Source organism: Notamacropus eugenii, chromosome 4, assembly GCF_028372415.1.
Source record: "Notamacropus eugenii isolate mMacEug1 chromosome 4, mMacEug1.pri_v2, whole genome shotgun sequence".
NCBI classification, from domain to species: Eukaryota; Metazoa; Chordata; class Mammalia; order Diprotodontia; family Macropodidae; genus Notamacropus; species Notamacropus eugenii.
Window position 1 is genome coordinate 63,360,883 of NC_092875.1, and position 22,955 is coordinate 63,383,837.

Genomic DNA, 22,955 nt, shown 5'->3' on the forward strand with positions numbered 1-22,955 from the left:
GTGATGACCTTCTCTACACCTTCATTTCTTCAGTTGTGCAGTAAAAGCCAGTCTTTAAGAGCCCCAAGAGTCCGTGATCCTGGGATCTAGTGTCCCTTCTAAGACATGACATTCAGTCCTGAGACCCCCTTCTTAGTGCTGGAGTTTGAAGGGTTCACCCCACTTCTGTCCCAGAGTCTGATCCTTGGAAGGAACCTTAGAGGCTGTGGAGTCTGCCCCACTCTAAGACTCCTGGATTTGTGCACTGCTAGCCAGAAAAGGGAGCTCTGGTGATGGATGAAGCCAGATAGGCAAGTGTTAGGGAAGGGGAAACAACCACAGCAAATGTTTCTAATAGAGTCCCAAGAGATGGGCTCTTCCAGCAAATGCGCTCATGAGTGCATGAGCGCTATGAGGTCATGGGCCCAGCTTCCCCGGGGTCTTTCTGTGCCTGCCTTACCTTGTTAGAGCCATGCACATCCTTCTATGGCGAATGATCCACATGATCTCTGAGGTCACTAGTCACATGAAGCGATTCTCTTTATGAGGCCATTTAAAATTTCAGAAAACTGTTGTTTCCTCAGTCTCAGCCTTTTATTTGGGGAGCTGATGGGGTCGAGGCAGACTTTCTCATTATCTGTAATAAAGAGGTTGCTTTAGCTCAGTTACAAACTACTTAACCGCAAAGATGGTGCTAAACCTGAATAGATGTGGGAAAATAAATTTGTTTTATACTCTTTAGAGGAGCCTTACTGTGAACACAGGAGAAGTTCCCTCACATTCTGAAAGCCTGTCATTAGCAGCAGACATTTATGAGATATCTGCTAAAGGTAGGGCCCCATACTGAGTACTGGGCTCAGATGTGAAGCTGATTTTCTTCTGGGGCTTTAGGGCAGGTGGAATAGAACAGTGGACCATATCTCTATAGCTCTTAAAAGTGTACAGTGTACTTTCCTCACAACACCTTCTGATGCAAGGAGTGCACATTTCACCGATGAGAAAACCGAATCTCAGAGAGGTGAAGCACTTCAGTGCAGATTTCATTATTAGCTATGGCAGGCACTGCACTAGGCACTGAGGACACAAAAGCAAAAATACAGTCTTTGCTCTTCAGGAGCCTACGTTGTATTGAGTGGGAGCACGCGCACAGAAAATTAAAGGCAACCTCTCTAGGAAGTAACTTCTGTGAAGGCTTTTACCCCTCCATACACACATACACACACACACGCACGCATGCACACATGCATGCACGCACACAGCCCTCCCCCATCCATGCTTTCTGTAGGGAGTGACACATGCCCTGGACTCCTGCAGCCACTAGGGGTCACTGCAAAAAAAGAGGCAAGGTAGGTGCTGGAAATGCCAAAAATTGCAAGTCGTATTTTTTCCTAAAGACCGGAGGGAGCTGTTGGAGCTTCTTGAGCATGAGTATGAGGTCAGATCCCTGTTTTAGGAATGTCAGTCTGGCAGTCGCATAAAGCATAGATTGGAAACAGAGGCCATTGCAGGTGTCCAGGTAAGAGCCCAAATTAGGGTGGTGACTGTAGAAGTGGGGAGAGATAGCAGCAAGGTAGGATCCAATGCTCATTGTGTATTGGGAACTGGGTTGGGAGGCAAAAAGGGGGCAAGGATGATTCCTGGATTGTAAACTTGTGTGATTAGAAGAATGGTGTTATCTCTAACAGAAGTAGGGAAATTAGAAAGAAGGGAGAAAGGGTGGGGAGGAGAATGTTTAATTTGTTCTGTTTTAGATGATATGTTGAGTTCTAGGTGCCTATGAGATCCTACTGGAGATGTCTAATAGTCAGTGATGCAATACTGAAATTTAGAAACTAAGTCTGGACACAAAAATAAAGGAGTAATCTGCATAGAACTGATGAGACAGCTTAGTAGTATAGTGTGTAGAAGATCAAATCCTGCCTCAGACACCAGCTATGTGGCTCTTAACATCCCTCACACTTCAGTTTCTTCATCTGTAAAGTGCGGATAATAATGGTACCGACCTGCCTCTGGGTGGGTGAGAAGCTAGCTCTGGCAGTGCGTATGTCAACCTCATTATCAATGTGTATATCCCTAGAAAGTATACTGCCAAGATAAGTGAATTTATCCATAGCATTCAAAATTTCTCCATTTGCTGTTAACTGATGGTTCCACATATGGATGGCATGATGCTGGCTGCTGAAGAACCTGTATTTTCTTGGTGTTAATTGTTAAGCCAAAATTAACACAAGCAGCAGAGAATCAGTCCAGATCTTGTTGCATCTCAGCTTCAGAGGCTGCATTGAATGTACAGTCATTTGTAACAAAAGGTCACATACCAACTCTCCTCCTACTTTAGTATTGGCTTGTAGCATTTTCAAGTTAAATAATTTTTCATCAGTGTGGTAACTGATCTTGATACTGTTTTCCTCCTCACTGAAGACATCTGACAACATCCTTGAAGGCATCATACTAAAAAGCATGGGAGCAAGCACACAGCCCTAATTCATTCCATTGGTGACTGGGAAAAGTGCAAGAGCATTGTCCAGTATCCAGAACTATGAAGGTACACCATCATGAAACTGATATACAATATTGATGAACTTCTCCAGACAACCATATTTTGCCATAATCTTCTACAAGCCCTCATGACTGACAGTATCAAAGGTGTTAGATCTACAAATGTTGGGTACAGACCTCTGTTCTGCTCCTGACATTTCTCCTGGAGTTGTCAGGCAGCAAACACCATGTTAGCTGTTCCTTGGACCTTTCTGAAGCCACACTGACTCTTGAATAGATGACCATCTTCCAGGTGAAGGATCAGCTTCAGATCAGAAGGAAGACCCTGGCAAGAATCTTGTTGGCAGTGACTGACAGAGACCTCCCTGTGATCCTCACAGAACGGCCTATTTCCTTTTCCTTGAAGAATAGTTGTAAAGATCAGACGTATACATTAGCTAATCAGTGTGGTGCAGATACGTGCCACATGCAGACACAATATAGTAGGGAGAGCTTCAAACAAGGAGAGTCAGGAGAACTGGACTCATGTCCTGATCTGCCCATCACCAGGTTAATATTCTTGGAAGACATGGTACTTTCCCTGTCTGCACTCCATTTTTCTCAAATAAATTGAGAGAATTGGATTAGACCACAAGATCATAGATTTACAGCAGGAAGAGACCTTTGAGACCATTTAATCCAAATCTTTCTTTTCACAAATGAGCTCAAAGTAGTTAAGTGTTTTTTGCCCAGGGTCACATGGTGGCTGAGGCAAGATGATCTTCAAGACCTCTTTTTGTTTTAAAGTCATATGTTTCTCTGACTACCTATCTCTTAATTGCCAAATCCAGTAACCTTTCCTTAGTTCTTATCCTTCTTGATCTCTCTGTAGCCTTTGAAACTGTGGATCACCCTCTTAGAATTTTGTGACACTGCTCTCTCCTGGTTCTCCTCCTACTGTCTGATCACTCCTTCTCAGTCTCCTTTGATACACATTTTCATCCAAGTCATGCCCACGAATTCTGAGTGTCTTTGAAGGATATGTCTTGGGCTTTTATTGATTGGTGACTTTGAAGAAAATAGTTTCAGATGATGATGAGGTCATATGCCAGATTGGAGAGCAGTTAGACAAGTGATAGGAGAGCACATGAAGATACCAATTATAGATCAGTTTTGTGTGTGTGTGTTTTTAAGGAGTTTAGGTGAACAGGAAGGAGAGATATAGAATGATGGATGGATGGCCTGGTAAGATCTAGTGAAGGTTTTTGCAAGAATTGGGGATGCCTGGGTGTGTTTGTAGGCCCAGGGACGGCACCAGCAAATATGGAAAAATTGAAAAATAGAGGGAGGGTGATGCTGTAGTCAATCTTCTGGAAAAGATGAGAGGAGATGGGATCCAAGGGTACATGGAGATGGGCTGGCCTTGGCAAGTAGAAGGGCCACTTCATCATCAGAGACTTCAGTAAAGGAGTAGACAGCGGGGAAATGTCAGAGGGATGTGAGTAGAGGAAGAGGGAGTTCTTAGCAGATGGTGGCAGGGGAGCCTAAAGAAAGAAGAAAAAGTTTGGAACAGCTGTTGTGATGAGTGGGATATGGAATCAATTAAGAAGGATCTATTGTAGGATTGCCTCGTTACAATAAGCACCCACTCAGAGGTTAGCTCTGGTAAACTTGTCATGGACCAAGCCAGCACAGTTTTATGATTTCTTTCATTCTGTTCAGCGGCATATGAGTAGGAGTGAAGGAGGCAAATGGTTTGAGTGATCCAGAATTAATGTTTAACAAAACATGGTCAATGAGAAGCCAAGGGATCAAGAGATTCTAGTGTGGGAGATGGTCTAGAATTGAGCTTGTTCATGTAGCAGTCAAGATTGGAAAAGAAGGAGACCTGGGATACCCCTGAGGGATGAATGGACTGGTAGTGAGGGCAAGGATAAGAGGTAGGCTTAAGAGGCATGGCGAGATCAAAAGATAAAAGATTATGATAATATAAAGGAAATTCTGAATTCTTGAGTGTGGAAGTAGAACACTTGTGGGTGGTATCATCCCTGTTTGTAGCTCAGGTGGACTGAAGAAATAGATCCTAGGAGTCAGATAGAGTGAGGAACTGAGAAATTCAGGCATTTGAGTGCTTATTAATGTTTTTTGAACGGAACAAAGTTAAAGGGGGGATACACTATAGAAACCACAGTGTAAAATCCTAAAGGAATTCCTGGCCTGTGGTCCTCCTCCAACAGCCACCCCCCCACCCCCTGGTGTTGCTGTTCAGTCGTTTCAGTCCTTTCCAGGGCTTCATGACCCCATTTGGGGTTTTCTTGGCAAAGATACTGGAGTGTTTGTCGTTTCTTGTTTTACAGATGAGAAAACTAAGGCAAACTGAGTTAAATGACTTGCCCAGGGTCACAAAGCTAGTAAATATCTGAGGCTGGATCAGAACTCAGGAAGGTGAATCTTCCTGACTCTAGGCCCAATGCTCTATCCACTGTGTCACCTAGCTGCCCCCACCAGCAAGTGGTAATAACATAATACTAACAATAATAAAGTAATAATAGAATAACACTTTGTGCCAAAATGACTGACTGTCCTCCTGAAAGCATTATTTCGTATTAGATTGTGATTTTGTAAAAATAACACTACTGATATTAATAACATTGAATTGTTGAAGAATATTGTAGTGAAATATATTTAAGTACCTTTCTTCTAAGTGTTCTCTTCTAAAATCACAATATATCAGAGTTCAGAGGAGCATTAGAACACAGTATCAGAGCTAGCAGCTACCTGGGAATATTGAAGGCTAAAGACAGAAGGAAGTGGATGATAACAATAATTCAGCATTTTTCTAGTTTTTTAAGGTATCCTAAGCATTTCCTCCATAACAACCCAGTGAGGTGGATAGTTTAAATACTATTATCCCCATGTTACAGATGAGAAAACTTAGGCTTAGAAAGTGAAGTCACACAGCTAGCAAGTGTTGAGTCTTGAAGTTCTGAGCTCTTGAACAATGCTGCCTGGAGCGTAATCAAACCAGTACCACCACTGCTCCTGAACGGGTCTGACAGCCTGCTTCCCCATGGCTGCTCTCACTATAGCTCTGACTTTCCAGAATGAAACACTCTCCTTTGGCCTCAGCCATGCTTCGCTTCACTTTTGCCTGGACCCTCTTTAAAATCCCCTTCTTTCTCCTCACCTTTCCTGTTGCTACCCTGAACAAGTTTTATGTTGGAGCCTTCTTTGTCCTCTCTGGGGGACTTCTTCCTCAGGTTACTATTTTAGGAGAGACCACAGCAATGCTTCACGCTCACCTGGGCTCTCTCCATACTCCTCCTCCTCCTCCTCTGCCACATTGCCCCTGCTCAGGTTCTCAAAATATGTTAATGGCGGTGATGAAAACACAAAATAGGATTCGTCACCGATTAAGACAGGGTAAAGAAGATGAAAAGATCATGAATATAATGAACTGTTACTATACTGTGAAAGAGGAAGAATATGCATGATTAATACACAGAGAGGCTTGGCAAGACATGAGCTAATGCAAAGTGATGTAAGCAGAGCCAGGAAAATAATATACACAATGACTGTAAGAATATATAATAAATGTAAATACATGCTTTGAAATTATAATGACCAAGTTTGGCCCCCAAAGAAGAGATATTAGAAGGTGCTTTATCCTGATTCGTTGCAAAGTGGAAGGCCTCTGGGTATGGAACACTGCATATCTGTACATAATGTCGGACTTTATCCATATCTTGACTGATTTTACTGAACTGTTTTTCTTTCCCTCTTTTTTTTGTTATAATCCTTGACTCTTTAGGTCAGGGAATAAGGAGGGATATGCTATGCAAATAAAGTATATCACTAGAAATTTATTTTTTTAAAGAAAGAAAGAAAGTAGGGTTCAAAATACATTGTAGGTCATATTGCCCTGTGACCATCTTTTTTTTTCCTTTTTCTTTTTCTTTCTTTCTTTTTTTTTTTTTTTTTTTAGGAAAGAAACCAAGGTTCAAACCCAGATCTCCACTATACTATGATGTCCTTCAGAATTTAGAACTGAGAGTATTAGAACTAGATACATGAATGCAGAATGTAAAAAAATATAGCAGAAAGTGACTTTAGGATACAGTATTACAACTTAAAGGGACAACATAGCACAGGGCCTGGAATCTGGAAGACCTGAGTTCAAATGTGGCCTCAGACACTTACTAGCTCTGTTACCCTGGGCAAATCACTTAACCTCTATTTGCCTTAACCCACCAGAGAAGGAAATGGCAAATCACTTAAGTATCTTTGCCAAGAAAACCTCATGGACAGCATTGGCATGCATTGGTCCACAGTGTCACAAAGAGTCAGACACAAATGAATGACAAAGAATGACAAAGCTCCAGAAAGTATCTTAGAACATAGAAAGTTCCTCCCCATACTCACAGTCCAGGAGGTGGACCATGTCTCTAAGAATACGTGGCTTTATCATTTTCCAAAGACCTTGCATTCCCTGAGTGGACAACAAAGCTTTTGAGTTTCTCCTGCTACAGACATCATATGGAACACATCACTGGACTCCTCCTAAAGGTCATGTAGACCCAGGAGAGAGTGACCTACAGGCAGCTTTTAGGGAGACCCAGGAAGAAGCTGACCTGGATGCCAGCCAGCTGAACATAGTTGAGGGATTCAAGAGTGATCTGAGCTATGTAGCCAACAGCAAACCCAAAACAGTTATCTGCTGACTGGCTGAGGTGAAGAACTACAGTGTGGAAATCCAGCTGTGCAGGGAGCACCAAGCTTGCCTCTCGCTGAAACTGGAGGAGCCTGCAAGCTGGCCCAGGTTAAGGCTGTGGCAGCCTCCCTCAGAGAAGAGAAACAATTTCTCTGCTCCAGTACACCTCGAGCCCAGGAGAGGGAAGGTCTTGTAAGATGTCCAGGATCTGGCTTGCCGAGGCTGTCAGGGGTCTCCTCTGAGATCAGCTGCGCTTTGGTTAGATTATACAGCCAGGCTGTGCAAAGAAGCTGAAGCAACCAGTGAATGAGGCATGGTGCTGAAATGGAAGAGCGGTGTGGAAGGATGTAAAACCAAATCTCTGTACCCGTATACCTGAGCAATAAACTGTGAGAAACTAAAAAATCCAAAAGAACATAGAAGGTTAGAGCTTTTCCTGCTGATGTTCTCAGTCGCACAGACTTTAGAGAAGAAAGATAACAGGTACCAAATAATAGTTAATAAAGTACGTTATAGGGTCACAGAGTTAGAGCTGGAAAGGGCCTTAGAGTCCCAGCCTCTCATTTTATAGTTGAAGAAGTTTATAAACTACTTTACATATATTATCATTTATTATCTCACAAAACCCTGTGAGATATATATGTGTATATATAGTATACATATTTACATATATAAGCTATAGATGTTGTCCTCATTTTACATATGAGAAAGCTGAGGCTTATACAGGTTAAGTGACTTGATATCTAGTAAATGTCAAAGACAAAACTGGAAGCCAGGTCTCCCTGACTCCAAGTCCAGCACTATCCATTAGGCCACACTAGCTCGTGCTAGGTAAGTGAGTCCCAATCATAGCTCACAGAAGGGAGAAATGTGCACATACTGGAGGAATAAGAGAAGGAATCATAAAGCAGGCATGACTTGATTCGAACCTTGCAACAAAGGGGGAGAAAATACCAACAGAGAAAAAAGGGGGAAAATAACACAAGGAAAATCTACCAAGTCCCATATAATTTCTGGCACAGCCAGCCTGTCAGAACATCAGCATTGAGAGGAGTGAGCAGAAAGGTGGCAGAGGATGGTGGCCACAATGCTGGATTTGGAAGATAATCAGAGTTCAAAATCTACATTTGCAACCCTGAGCAAGTCCCCTCCACATCTGAGCCTCAGTCTCCTTCTCTGTAAAATGAGAGGGTTAGACTAGGGATTCTTAACTTTTTGTATGTCTCGAACTCCTTTGGTCGTCAGTCTGGTAAAGCTTATGGACCTTTTCTCAAAATTGTGCTTTTAAATGCATGAGACAAAATGTATAGGATTACAAAAGAAATAAATTATGTTGAAATAGAGTTATATATTTTTTTAAACCATGCAAGTTCATGGATCCCAGGTTAACATCCCCTAGCCACTAGAGGATCTCTGCTGTCCCTTTCAACTCTATGAATGAGATCACAAGGTCCTGGGATGGTCTAAAACGTTTCCTGAAGAAAGGGAACCTGGTCGCACATGGTTAGATGACTTATAGCCCACCTCCTTCCCCTCTCTCCCTAACTCATCCCAAGGGAACTAATCATGGGATTCTTAGTTTCCATTCCCTTTCATCTCCCTCACCCACTGAGGTCAGCAGGCAGCATCAGTTGGCTTCTGGGTGTAGTCATGGACCTGTCAGCTCTTCCATATGAGGTTAATTGGTTCATTCCAGAGGTTGCCTTTTTCCACCTCTAAGTTTACCCCTGCACGTGGCTGAAATAGTTTTAACTCAAAACCAGAGGTGGAAAAACACAACACATTGCCATTGTAGACTCAGTTCCTGATTTTTTGGTATATTTTGCTGTTGTTTTTCTCCCTTGAACTGGCGTGTTAGACATACTGGACTTCGACCATTGTAAATGTTTGGGGACTAGACATTACTAAGTGGAATAATACAAGATTTTGTAAGAGGAGTTTTGTTTTTCTGAAAAGTGCAAAACTACCTTCTTTAAAGAACTGATTGTGTAGCTGTCTGAATTCTCTGTCAATTATGAGATGGTGATAATAATAGCTCTCATTTCTGTCTTGTTTTACAACTGCAAACTACTTTTTTCACAAAGTCCCTGTGAGTTAAATACTATAAGGATTATATTGCCATTTGACATGAAAGAATGCTGAGGCAAAGAGCAGAGAGCTGACAAACCTAGGGCCACACAGATAGGACTGCAGACAAGCCTAGAATTCAGACCTTCTGCCTACCAGGGCTGTTATCTTGGGCTTTGGGGAAAAGCAAACCCTTATATTACGTTTAATGCTCTTTATAACACTTTGGGATTTAATAGGATTTTCCATACACTTGTAATTTGTGAGCAATCTTTTGTGTATAAATAATTTCTTGGAAATCCCTTACAATTCCTCAAGGCATTTGCTTGGGAGAGTCAATGACACTCTTCTGTCGTAGTGAAAAGGGTCCAAGAACTAGAAGTCTGGGCACTGGGGTTCTGGCTTTGCCTTAATTGTATGATCTCAGGCAAGTTGTTTCTCTTCTTCTAATCTCACTTTTATTATCTGTAACATGGAAAGGTTGGAGTCTTAACCTGGGGCCTGTGCACTTATTTTTAAAGTGTTTTGATAACTATGCTTAAATATAATTGGTTTCCTTTGTAATCCTATATGCTTTATTTTATGCATTTAAAAACAATGTTCCAAGAAAGGGTCCTTAGACTTCACCAGACTTCCAAAGGGAGCCAGGATGCAAAAAAGGTTAAGAACCTTTGACTAGATGATTTCAAAAGTCCCTTTTGTCTCTGACATTCCATGATTTAAATTCGTGTAGGCTCTTGTGTCTTTCAAATATTTTAGTTCTTTGAAAGATGTGTAATTTCATCTCTGTGGGTCCTCTTTCTGTGGATGCCTATTCTGGTCCCTTTAAACCTTAAATAAATGTTCTTTATGAATTTCTCTGGCCAAAAAAGTGTTATCTGCTGATGCCTAACTGTGTAATGTGACTCTCTACATTTAGCTAGACTAATTCTTGGAGAGCAAGCACATGGTCTGTGTCTGTACAGAGGGCCTTCCCATCCTGTTAGGATCAGCCAGAGCTTTCTGGTCAGACCTGGCCAAAGATGCCTTCTGGCTCCTGAGTTGTCTTCAAGGGAGAAGAGGAGACTGTTACTTACTGAATCTCTGAACAACTTTGCTCTTCTTTACCTGTGTGCAAGCCTTCCCCCTTCCTTTTATCTGGAAAATAAGGGCATTGGGTTTGATCATTTTGACACCCCTTCCACTTCCCAATCAATCGACAATCAACAACCATCTATTCCATGCCAGGCACTGTGCTAGGCACTGGGGATGCAAATACAAAGAACAACATGTCTCTACATTCAGTGAACTTCCATTGTCCTCTGAAGAGATTGCAAGCATGTATGTTTCTAAGTAGGTACAGAATAAACCTAAAGACAACAAATACCGAGTAGCTGTGGGGAGTATGCTAGAAGCGGATGAAGGGAAAAAGACTTCATTCATGCAGAGAGGGATGTTTGAGTTGCATCTTTGATCCTAAGAGGTCATAGAACTCTGGAGGGGAGGCCTCTCATGATGTAGTTAAAATAAGAAAGACCTACTGATTTTGGAGTTAGAAGAACTGGATTCAAGTCCTAGTTCTGATACAAGCAGTGTGACCCTAGTAAAGTCACCTGACCTTTCTGCACCTTTGCAAACATAAAAGTTCTTTAGATATAAACTATTTAATATTTTTTTAAATGCTTAATCATCTCTTTGTTTTTCTTACAGGGAAAATCTGAGTACAGTGGGACAAGGTATGTAGAGTTACAGCCTGTTTTATTATCTTTTGAATCTTTTTTTTTTATGAATAAAACAAGCCATAGTATTTTCTTTTAAAAATATACGTGGTATATTGCCTGCAGTTGACATAGAGGAAAGAACCTGAAACATTACTCAGTCAGTTGAAGGTATTTCTGAATGTTGTAATTTTAGGATCCTTTTATCTTGAAAACATATCTGGACCTTCCTCTTGAAGGAACTGGAAGAGCTGGTCCCTTAAGGGGGAAACTGCCTTTATATCTCTCTCTCTCCTTTTCACCCCCACTGCAGCTACCTGACTTCAGTCCGCATTCCTTCTTTCCTAGAAAACTGAAATAGCCTCCTTACTAGTCTTCCTGCCTGTAATTTAGCTCCTTTCCAATGCATGTGTCATACTACTGCCCAAGTAATTTTCCTTACACACTGCTTTCATACATCACCCTTCACCTCATAAACTTTCAGTGGCTCCCCATTGCTTACTGAATTAAGTGATCATGGCATTCAAGACCCTCTGTGGTTTGGCACTACCCTACCTTTCCATCTTATCTTGTTCTGTTTCCCTCCAGTAATCTGCCACACATACGTTTCATTTCTCAACTGGCTGCATCATGAGAGGACTTCTCCATCATGCCTCAGGAAGCTGTCTTCACCCTGAGAGATCCCAAGAGCCTCGATTCCCCACCTTCTCACTGCCCTCTGCCCTTCTGTTTCAGGGGAGGGGGAATGTTAATTCCAAACCTCCATCTGAGGAGGGACCCTGGGTCAGACATCTCATTTCTTCCCTAAATGCATAGCCGTAGAACTTCTCCAACTTCCCCCCCATGTCCTCTTGTGGGATGTCTTCCTTCTCTCCCCCACATCCTTTCAGCTTCCTTTTCTATGTCTTCCCCCATTTTACTTAAGCTTCTTAAGGCAAGGACTCCTCTTTTTTTTTGCATTTGTATCCCCAGCACTTTGCACAGTGCCCAGCACATAGTAGGTGCTTATAAATGTTTATTGACTGACTACATTCTAGCTAAACTATACTGTTCTCCATCATCAGTTCTCTTCAATTCAATCAACATTTTTCCTTCCTTTTCCTGTTTCAGTGCCTTTGCTCATACTATGACCTACCTCCATTTTCCATCTATTGAGGTCCTTTAAGACACAGCAGAGGTACCACCATATCCTCCATGGAGCCTTCATTTACTTTCATAGTTGAAATTACCTTTTCCTCTTCAAAGTTCTTATAACGCTTTGTTTGCATCTCTCCTCGCCCTTACCTCACTCTCATTTGTATCCTAGTTCTTAGAGTTATATTATTAGGGCCAGAAGGGACATTAGAGGTTACAGAGTCCAAGCTCCTCATTTTACAGAGAAGGAAACTGAGGGCCAGAGAATTTAATTGATATGATCAAGATCATACAAGTAGTAAGTATGTGAAGCAGTATTTTAAATCAGGTCTTCTTGACTCCAGAGTCCGGTGTTCTACCAATATACCATGATTTAGTGCTGCCTGCCTCTCTTATTTGCATCTCTGTATTTTCAAGTTGTAAACTCCTTGAGAGTCATATCTATTCTTGTATCTGTTGTACCTAACCAAGTGCTCTACACAAAGTCCTTAATGAATATTTGTTGAGTAATCAAGTGAGCCTTGTTCCAGAATTGAGTAGTAGTAAGTGACAATGAAAACTGTATTCAGATTGAACCTAGAATTTGATGTATCCCAGCTGAGCTTGCTTCTGATTCTTCATCCCAAGTGAAGGGTGTCCACCTTGGCAGGCAGTGGGCGTATAGCCCGGTCACATCTAAAGAGGAGAGGAATCAAGCAAGAGAGGCTTGCACGATGGAGGGGGTCTGGCATTTCATAGGCTCAGAGATTTAGAGCGGGAAAGAACTTTAAAGTTTCTCTAGCACAACCTCCTCATTTACATGTGAGGTAACTGAGGCCTAAAGAGACTAAGAGGGTCCAAGGCCACTTGTCCATAGTCACACAAATAGTAAGAATTTGAACCCTGTCCCTCAGACTCCAAATCTAGTGTCCTTTCCATGTTACCACATCGACTTACTAGACAAGTCACTTAACTTTTTGGACCTCAGTTTCCCCATTTGTAAAATGTAGAGGATTGAAGTAAATCATTTTTAAGGTCACTTTAAACTTTAAAAGCCTATAAGTTGAATGGTTACATGCTTGTACACAAAGAGTAGACTTCAAAGGCTTAATGTCAGCTTGCAGGGAGATCTTACTAATGGAATGCCCCAGGGATATGCCCTTGGTTCTGTTGTACTCAACATTTTTATCAGTGATCTCAGTGAGTCCACAAGATGACTGTTCTACATTTTTTCTTGACGTGGAGCTCGCAAGGATGTTTAGAGCACTAGATGACAAAGTCAAGATACAAAAATATTTTGATAGGTTAGAATGATGGGCCTGATCTAATAAAATTAAAGTGTGATGAAAAGAAAGTCCTGCACTTTGGTTCAAAAAAATCAAATCTACAAGTGCAAGTTTGGAGAGTCCATGACTCAAGAACAGTTTGTCTAAAAAAGATCTGAGGGTTTTAAAAATTGCACTTCAAGCTGAATCCGAATCAGCAGTGCAGCAGGGCTTCCCAAAAACTCCTGGACTCAGTTGTAGAATCGTACCTGTGCAGGTTTTGAGTATGCCTGGGTAGAATGAGTCCTAGGTATTTCATGTAGTGTGTGATTATTTTGAATGAGACTTTATTATGTCCTTCTGGATTTTGTTATTATTGTACAGAAATGCTTTTAGTTTTCAAGGATTTACTCTGTATCTTGCTACTTAATGAAACCATTGATTCTCTTGGGTGTTTTTATTGGGTTTTGTTTTTTTTTTTTTTTTGCTAATTGCCTAGGATTTTCTAAGTAAACCACCGTATGTCATTAGCAAATAGAGGTAATTCTGTTATGCCATTCATTTCTTTCTTTTGTCTTATGGTTACTGTTAGGATTTCTAGCACTGTACCAAATACCAGTGTACAATGGCGGCATCCTTGCTTAATTCCCACATTTATTCGGCAAGTGTTTAGTGTTTCCCTGTTGCATATAGTGCAGTTAATGAATTTAGGCTGCATTAAAAGATGCAGAGTCCAAAACACAGAAGGTGGTTAGTTTCCCTATACTCTTACCATATTTCACTGCATAATCATTGCAGATTTTATGACAAATTTTTTGTAAGTGGAGTTGCAACCATTACATGAAACTTTTTTTTTAAAAGCCCACTTTGTGCCAGTTTTACTTAAAAATCGTTTATTACTAAACTGTATCACTGGCAGGCAAACTGTACAGTTTAGTAGCACAAGAAGATGCAAGTCTTACCATATCACGAGTCTTAATCATGGCAGCTTCACCTGCCTCCCCTTCATCCTCCTTTCCCTTTGAACCTACAGCTCTTCATTGATTTGAGTGAAAATACTGTTAGTTCTACATCACTCTAAAGAAACCATGCAAGTTGGCTTTTGGAAATATACTGACAGTGCTTGTGCACTGAAAATTCTAGGCTCCTGGCTTGTAGTGTGCAGGAGATAAATGTATATCCAAATGCCACTGGTGAATACTTTGCTGCTCTGATAACCTTTTAGTGGAATGAAACAGAATTATGCCATGCGATGATTACATGATGAAAGGTTATAAACCAATTTTGGCCTGGAAAAAAAAAGGGTACGACAATTTTGTGGTGGTACTGCTTATGTAGTGAAATATGGTTCTTGGTCAGAACCCATGTGGAACATTGTGACTCTGGAAACTTCATTTTAAGAAGACTATTGATAAGGCAATAAAGAAGCAATACTATCACATTTTGCACATGATGTGATGGTATACTTAGAGAATCCTAGAGAACCAACTAAACTGCTTGAAGTAATTAACAACTTTAGCAAAGTTGCAGGATATAAAGTAAACCCACATAAATCCTAGATGTTACTATATATTATATATCCATTTATTACTTGCAAAGCCTAGCAGCAAGAGATAGAAAGAGAAATTCCATTTAAAATAACTGTAGGCAATATAAAATATTTGGAAGTCTACCTGCTAAGACAAACCCAACTATTTGAACACAATTACAAAACACTTCTCACACAAATAAAGTCAGATCTAATTATTTGGGAAAATATCAGTTGCTCATAAGTAAGCTGAACTAATATGATAAAAAATGACAGTTCTACCTAAATTAATTTACTTATTTAGTGCCATACCAATCAAACTACCAAAAAAGTATTTTGTAGGGATAGAAAAAATAATAACAAAATTCATCTGGAAAAACAAAAGATTCAGAATATCAAGGGAATTAATGAAAAGAAATGCAAGGGAAGGTGGCTAGCTGTACCAGAACTAAAACAGTGTTATAAAACAGCAATCAAAACTACGTGCTACTGGCTAGGAAATAGAGTGATGGATCAGTGGAATAGGTTAGGTATACAAGACACAGTAGTCAATGACTACAGTATATATAGTAATGCTACAGTTTGATAAACCTAGAGATTCTAGCTTCTGGGATAAGAACTCACTATTTGACAAAAACTGCTGGGAAAACTGGAAAACAGTATAGCAGAAACTAGGCATAGTACAACATCTTACATCGTGTACCTAGATAAGGTCAAAATGGGTACATAATTTAGACATAAAAGGTGAAACCATGAACAAATTAGGAGAGCAGGAAATAGTTTACCTGTCAGATCTATGGAGAATAGAAGAATTTATGACAAAACAAAAGATAGAGAACATTATGTAATGCAAAATGGATGATTTTGATTACATTAAATTAAACAGTTTTTGCACAAAGTCAATGAAACCAAGATTAGAAGGGAAACAGAAAGCTGGGAAACAATTTTTACTGAATTTTTAAAAGCCTCATTTCTAAAATATATAGAGAACTGGGTCAAATCTAAGAATACAAGTCATTTCAGATGAAGAAATTAAAGCTTTCTATAGTCATATAAAAAAATGCTCCAAATAACTATTAAATTAAATTAAAGTTAAAATAACTCTGAGGTACCACATCACACCTATCAGATTGGCTAATATGACAAAACAGGAAAATTGTAAGTGATGGAGAAGATGTAGGAAAATTGGAATACCATTTCATTGTTGGTGGAGTTGTGAATTTATTCAGTCATTCTGAAGAACAATTTGGAACTATACTCTTTGGGTATATAAAACTGTGCATCCCAAAGAGAACATAAAAAAGGGGAAAGGACCACATTTACAAAAATATTTATAGCAGCTCTTTTTGTGGTGGCAAAGAATTGGAGATTGATGAGATGTCCATCAGTTGAGCATTGGCTGAACAAGGTGTGGTATATGAATGTATACTAAATGAATACTAAAGAAATGATGAGCAAGTGGATTTCAGAAAAACCTGGAAAGACTTATATGAACTGATGCTGAGTGAAGTGAGCAGAACCAGGAGAACATTGAACACAATAACCAACTTTGATAGATTTACCTCTTCTCAGTAATATGATGACCTAAGACAATTCCAAAAGACTCATAATGGAAAATGCTAGTCACAACTAGAGAAAGAACTATGGAGTCTGAATGCAGATTAAAGCATACCGTTTTCACCTTTTTTGTTGCTTTTTGTTTTTTTCTTTCTCATGGCTTTTCCATTTTGTTCTGATTCTTCTTTCACAGCATGGCTAATGTGGAAATATGTTTAATATGATCATTCATGTATAGCCATATAGCAAAACTTCATGCTGTTTTGGGGAGGGGGAGTGGAAGGGGGGAAATTTTAGAACTCAAAATCTTATAAAAGCAAAAGTTGAAAACTAAAAACTAATCAATTAATTAATTAATTAATTTAAAGAGGGGAAAAAAGAAGACTTCTGATAGAGAATGGCCAGAAGAGACCATCTAGGTGATAAGCAGGCAGGAGACTAGGCACTACAAGGATCATTTGAAGGAACCAAAGATATTATTTTTTTGTAGAAAAGACTTAGGGAAGACATGATAGCTGTCTTTTAGGGTTTGAAATATCCCTGAAAGAGGTTTTAAGTTTGAGCTGCTTGGACCCATGGGGCAGAAGTAGAAACAGTCGTTAGAAGTTGCAGGAAGACAAGTTTCTGCTCAGTGTAAGGACAAAATGAAAGCTAGCTAAAGGTGAAATTGGCTGCCTCTGGAAACACTGAAAGGATTTCCCCTTCACTAGTGGTCAGAGGGTCACAGATCTAGAGTTGAAGAGATGTCAGGAGCCCCCTTATTTTACAGTTGAGGAAACTGAGGCACAGGGAGATGATCAGTTTGCCCAAGGTCACACAAAATGGATAGATGGATAGATAGATAGACAGACAGACAGGCAGGCAGGCAGACAGGCAGATAGATAGAACATTTAGTGTTTACTAAATAAGAAATAAGACACTGTGCAAACAAGGTAGTCCTTAGCCTCAAGGAGCTTACATTCTGACAGAAGGCAACATATAAAAAAGCATGTGGAAAGCAGTGAGGGGAGAGGACAGGTACCCACATCAGGCCAAGGTGTTTGTCAGGGAGGAGGAGAAGTGGCCCAGGAAGGTGATCGTCAAAGAAGAGGGAGGCCTCAGGGTAGAGGTTTGATCAGGTGGGAAAGTGGTTGATGCAGAAGAAAAGAGTCCCAAGTAGTGAGAGTCAGAGATATTTGAATTTAGATTCTTTGGCTCCCAAACCAGTGCCTTTTTCCCACCTTCAAGCAGAGGCTGTATTACTACTCGTTTGGCAAGTTACAGAAGAATTCATGGTGAGGTATAGGCTGAACTAGCAATCCTCTGAGATCTCTTCCAGAATCTCTGCTGAGATTCTATGACTCTGAGCCTGTGAACATGGAAAGAATTTATTTGTTCTGCTTTCTTTTCAGAACACAGGTATGAATCAGCTTATTATGTGCTTAGGGGAAATTTTAAGTAGTTCATTAATTTATTCTTAGATTCATTCAGCAAGCATTTCCAGAATATCTACTATATGTACAAAGTAGCCACTATGGGAAATAAAGACGAATATCCTTGTAGAACATCTGTACTAGAAGGAGAGATAAGAATATAGATCAATAAATGTTACAACATGATTAGTGTGTAAGAGAATTCTGAAGTGTTTGGAGAGGTCAGATGAGGGATCATTTTCAACCAAGAATATCAGGACATGTTATAGTGGAAAGAACTCTAATGCTCGAGTAAGATTAGTTTTGTGTCTTACTTCAACCACAGGCTTCCTGTGTGCCCTTAGGCATATTCCCTCACTTTCTTGGGCTCAGGGTCCTCTTACATAAAATGAGAGCCACTATATTCTCTAACGATCCCTCTGGCTCTAAATCTTGGGACCCATGTCTTGAAGGAGCATACTTTCAATAGAGATAGACTGGTGAAAGCATTCCCTGAGTTCACTGAAAAGGTCACCAGAAGCCTAAGGTAAGAAAGTCTGGTTTGTCTTTCAGGGCATATCAAATCATTCAGTTTGGTCAGTGGCAGCAGAAGCCAAGGTTTTCCGCTCCCCATTTGGCTACTAGTACTAGTATCTGATTAAAATGTTTGTACTGTCCATCTGAATTCTCATCACATCCAGTAAGGGAAGACTAGCATCTACAATGTTTAGAGCAAGTGAGTCTTTTCTCTCAGGTGTCGTAATACAAACATGTCAAGATGTACCCTGTCAAATCACAGTTAACCAGCAATATTCATTCCTATGAAGAAAAAATTGTGAAACAAAACCTATTTCTACAATAGGTTCTATAATTGCTTCTGGAAGGTTGTCTCTGATTTCAGTCAAATATTATTTCATCCACAACTGGAAAAAGCCCTTACTTGCACTGATCAATCCACCTTTTGAGAATGTTACTTATTCCCAAGAATCCGCTTGGGTTTTTGAAATCCCAAGACCAGCTAGTTGTTTGCAAAGCCAGCATATTGTGAAAGGGATGTGGGAGTTTTATGAAAATTTCCCTCAGAAAATTTCTTAGTACTGAGAAGACCCAGAAAATGGAAACGATATGTTTTGGGGATGGGGAGAAAGATAGAGAAGGCCACCGCTCCAATCAGGATTGCTGTAGACTATCTTTTTTTGTCTTTACACACTTACACAAATTGTCTTACAATAGCCATAAGTGAAATAATTGATAGCCACTCACCTCCCCCCAATTGTATATAGTTGTAGCAACAGAGCACAGCCCCATACATTAGGCCTCAGCCTGGGCAGTGGAGTCTTTCTGCCCTTCCTGCCTTAAATGTAAATTGTCATAAAAAGTCTGAGCTAGAAAGAACTTTAGGAAATAAAATGTCAGAATGAGGAAAAATAGGCAAGACTCGTGGCCTAAAATTATACAGGAGCAGTTGGCCCAGAGAAACATGAAGCTATCAGGAATGAAAATCTAAAGAAGTAAAAGCAATTCTGCAGAAGCAAAGAGGCAACTGCTTCAGCAGACCAGTGTAGATGTGCAGGAAATTATCAACTTAGATTTTTAAAATAAATTTATTGATGATGGCAGCAAGGCTATGTAACAGGATAAATATAAAATGCAAGGGCCCAACAGGTCCTTGTAATCATGGTATCAGTACAAAAACTCAGAATGAGTTGAGTTTGGGAACAAGTGTAAGGACAACAAAAAAGGCTTTGAGGCACTGTTGAGGCCAAGAGGGAGATCAACGTAGGAAGAGAACCTGTGCTCAAGGTGAATGCGATGATGATAATGGACAGTAGAGGAAAGGTAGAATAGCTCCACTTGTTTCTCTTTTCTCTGTTGAGAACAATCTTCAGATTAGAAAAGATTGACCCAAAATAACAGCAAAGTCAAGATTTATGAGAAGATTGTACTACATTGTCCCTCAATGAGTTAATCACCTGACCGAGATGAACCGTATCCCAGGAAATTAACAAAATGGGCAGATCTAACTTCTGAGCCACTGTTGAGGATATTGTTATGATTGTAGAGAAAGGGAGAGATGTCAGAACAGGAGACAGAGGTCCCCTTTTTGAAAAAGGGAGGAAGAGTCTTCAGCCAATAAGCATTTCTGTAGCACCTTATACTAGGTACTTTGAACACAAAAATGAAAGTAAAGCAATCCCTACCCTTATGGCAGGGAAGGTGGGGAGAGAGGCACAACATGACTGACCAGCCAATGAATCAAGTGTTCCCTGGCACTTACTTTGTGCCAGGCCCTGTGCTAGAATTGTAGATACATAAACAAAAGCAAAATGGCCCCTGTTTTCAAGTACCTTACATTCTAAAAGGGGAGACACTGTTTACATAGGTGGATATGTACAAAGCTGATACGAAGTGACCTTGGAGGGACAGGCACCAGTATCTAGGGAACCAGAAAGTGACTCATACAGAACATGGTCCTTGAGCTCAGCCTTGAACAAAAGCATGGATTCTAAGAGGTGGAAGTAAGGAGAAAGAGCATTCCAGTCCTGAGGGACAACAGTGCAAAATCATGGAGGCAGGAAATGGTGTATTTTGTGTGAGCAACAGCAAATAGGGCAATTTAGATGTATTATAGAGGATCATGGATGGGAGGAATGTATAATGAGGCTGGGCCCAGGTTTTGAAGAGCTTTCAGTGCCAAGCAGAGAAATTTATATTTAATCCTAGAAGAAATTAGGAGTCACTAGAATTTATTAAGTAAGGAGGTTACATGATATGAATTGAAGGGAAGAGACACTTGAAGTAGGATAACCCATTAGGTGACTTTTGGAATAATCTAGGCAAGAGATGATAGGAGATAAATATCTATGAAATGGAGAGATGGAGAGATGGGGAAGAAACAGAGACAGAGAAGTATATAAATATACAGTCAATAAGCTGAGGCTTGAAATGAGCTAGGACTTCTGAGAAGCAAAGGTGAGTTGGGAGAGTGTTCCAGGCATAAAAGACAGTCCATGCAAAAGTAGGCAGAGAGGAGGAATGTTCTGCACAAGAAGCATTGATTAGGCCAGTTTTAAACTGGAAAGATAGGTTGGATGTTTTAAAGGGTTTTAAATGCCAAATAAAGGTGATTTTCTTTTCATAGAATATGTATGTGTGTGTCAGCGTGGGGGATAGTAAAGCATCTCATCAGGGAGTGATGGAGTCAGACCTATGCTTTGAAAATATCACTTTAACAGCTCTATGAAAGGTGGCATAGAGAGGGGAAAGGCTTAGAATTAGGGAGACCAACAAGGATGCCATTGCAATAATCCACTCAAAAGGTGATAAGTATCTAAACTAGGGTAGTTATGGTGGGAGTGGAGTGAAGGGATGGATATGAGAAGTATTGAGGTTGTGTGTGTTTGTCCTTCATTGCCGAAGAAGACCATGCCATCAGAGAAATAATGACATGACTTGCACTTGACTTTGTTCTGAGTGAGAGAGGGCTGTGCGGGTCATCAGCCTCACTTCTCCAGAGCCATCTGAATCCAGTGACCAGATATTCATCAGGATGACTAGAAATGACCCAGGCAATTGGGGTTAAGTGACTTGCCCAAGGTCACACAGCTAGTGAGTGTCAAGTGTCTGAGGTGAGATTTGAACTCAGGTCCTCCTGACTCCTACGCTGGTGCTTTATCCACTGCACCACCTAGCTTTTCCAATTGAGGATGTAAAATTGACAAGACTTGAAAACTTACTGTGTATGAGGAGAAATGAGAGTGAAAAGTTGAGACTGCCTGTTATAGAAATAGGAAAGTCAGGAAGAGAGGTGGGTTTAGAGGGAAAGATAATGACATGTTAAGTTTGAAATGCCTATGAACCATGCACGTGTTTGGAAATTCAGGACTGGCACTCAGGAGGATGAGAGCCAGTTGTAGATATTGATGAGTAATCTGCATAGAGATGATAGCTGGATGTGAAAGAGCTGATGATCACTGAGGAGCTTTACAGATAAAACAGAAGAAAGGGTCAGGACAGAGCCCTGGTGTATCAATAGGGATCACAGAATCACAGATTTAGAGTTGGAAGGGACTGTTAAGGTCTTGGAGTCCAACCTACCCTTTTTACGCAGGAGGAAACTAAGGGACTGCAGAGGTTAGAGAGCCAAGGAGACTGAAGAGGATTGATCAGATGGGTAGGAATAAAACCGAAACAGAACAGTATCATAAAAACCCAGGCAAGAGAGAATATCCAGAAGGAGGGAGTGGTTAATAATGCAAAATGTTACAGAGAAACCAAGAATGATGTAGAATGGCAATGAAGACTACATTGCCAACCTTGGAGAAAGCATTTTCAGTTAAGTCATGGGGACTGAGATCAGATTCAAAGGGTTAAGAAGTTAGGTATTATGAAGGAGATGGAGACAATCAAGTGTAGACATTTTTTCTAGGAGTTGTCTGGGGAAAGGAGGAGAAATGTAGGATGATAACTTGAGAGAAAGAATAGGGTGAAGCGAAGAGTTTATAAGGATTAGGAAGCTCTGAGCACATTTACAGGCAGCAGGAAAGGAACTAGTGGCACAGGAGAGTTTGAAAATTAGGGGGAGGACAAATGATGGCGTATGAATGGAGTGGAGTAGAATTGTACCCTAAATGACGGGAAGGATCCAGAGAAACCTGGAAAGATTTGTGTGAGCTGATGCTGAGTAAAGTTAGCAGAACCAGGGTAATTTATACAGTGACGACATTATTGTAAAAAAACCCCACAAACTTTGAAAGACTTAAGAACTCTAATTATTTACTATTCCAGATGCAGGGCTTTCATTTGGGAATGGGAGAGAAGGTTGCTAGGTGAGAAAAAAGGGTAGTGATAGAGATGCAAAAAAAAATGATGGTCAATGAAGCATTTAAAACCTACCCAGAAGAGAGAAAAAAAGGAAGTTTACAGTGAAGACAAGCAAAGCAGTGTTGCTACTACTGTTAATTTTAACATATCCTTTTTTTAATGCAAGTAATATGTCATAGAGATTCACAGTTTGATATAGTCTTCTTCCTCTGTATGTTTACATGGAAATCTTTTGTTGATGTTTGTCTAGTTTATAATAGAAAAAGAACCTTTTAGGGGGAAAAGGAAAATTGAGGAGAGGGAAAGGAGGATTAAAGGGCTAAGCTCCTGGAATAGACAGGTAGA

General features: G+C 40.4%; 1 protein-coding gene and 1 pseudogene across 8 annotated transcripts in view; both read left to right on the forward strand.

Moving 5' to 3' along the window:
* The window catches only part of GNG7 (G protein subunit gamma 7), a 371,729-nt gene that overhangs the window by 237,779 nt on the left and 110,995 nt on the right, over positions 1–22,955 (forward strand). For 6 of the 8 annotated variants that reach the window (XM_072601444.1, XM_072601446.1, XM_072601445.1 and 3 more), the window contains one exon: positions 10,925–10,950. The exons of 1 other annotated variant lie outside the window; for it this stretch is intronic. The gene's annotated coding sequence lies outside the window, so the exon portion shown is untranslated. Of the gene's footprint in view, positions 1–1,387; positions 1,496–10,924; positions 10,951–22,955 lie in introns of those variants that run through there. One more of the 8 variants, XM_072601450.1, reaches the window with a different exon arrangement.
* LOC140499692 (bis(5'-nucleosyl)-tetraphosphatase [asymmetrical] pseudogene) lies at positions 1,502–10,913 on the forward strand (annotated as a pseudogene).